Source organism: Mandrillus leucophaeus, unplaced genomic scaffold (assembly GCF_000951045.1).
Source record: "Mandrillus leucophaeus isolate KB7577 unplaced genomic scaffold, Mleu.le_1.0 Scaffold189, whole genome shotgun sequence".
Taxonomy (NCBI): Eukaryota; Metazoa; Chordata; class Mammalia; order Primates; family Cercopithecidae; genus Mandrillus; species Mandrillus leucophaeus.
Window position 1 is genome coordinate 463,649 of NW_012101909.1, and position 838 is coordinate 464,486.

The 838-nt window shown below is 51.6% G+C and overlaps 1 protein-coding gene across 3 annotated transcripts in view; it reads left to right on the forward strand.

Moving 5' to 3' along the window:
* Positions 1 to 838, forward strand: part of LOXHD1 (lipoxygenase homology domains 1) — a 193,563-nt gene that overhangs the window by 131,095 nt on the left and 61,630 nt on the right. The gene's annotated exons all lie outside the window — the stretch shown is intronic.

Genomic DNA, 838 nt, shown 5'->3' on the forward strand with positions numbered 1-838 from the left:
AGAAAATCATGGGAACCCTGCTGTGGGTGTGAATGTGTTCCATAGCCATCAGGACAAGCAACTCACATCACTTTACTTTTCTAAATTTAATTAAACACGGATGCGCCGGGTGGCCTGGGTGGGACAGGGAGGGAGGAGGATCCAGAAATAGCTGGCTCTGACTGCACTACCGCATTACTCAGCACCCAGAAGCTGAATCAGTTTTCCTAATTCCCAGAGGACTGGAGACAGCAGCAAATGAAGGGGGAGTGAGAAGGCCATTTCATCCCAGCCCCTGGGGACACTGCATCCTGCTCTGGGACACAGGCTCCTAGAAAAAGTGTCCCTATAGGCCCATGCCACCTGTGATTAGCTCACATATGGAGCAGGCCCAAATGCACAGCTAGAAAATGGATGGGGAGGAAAATGAGGGGGAGGACCGTCGACTGTTGTGTCTAAACTATGACAAGTTTCCAATGTCACTGCAGGTCAGTATTAGCAAGACAAGCTTAGGTAACATTTAGACAATGAAGAGAGGATTTTCAGTGTGTGAAATGCTGACAGGTTTCTGCACTGAGCTGAGTGGGGCAGGGTGGGGTAGGAGCAAGTGTGGCTGGTCCCTGGTTTCTGCCCCTGGCGGTGTGTCTGACCAGCCTCTGCAGGTCACCTCTCACAATGCACCCAGGAGCTTTGGATGGTAGCGACTTGGGCAGGGCCGCTGAGACAAGGAAGATGATTGGGGAGAAGGTTTGAAAAAGGGGCAGGGGTTGCAGGAGAGGGTAGAGTTTAGGTTTGAACATGTGAGTTTGTGATGTTGGGGTCTGGTCAAGGTGGAGACGCCCTCTAGGTAGTAAGTGTG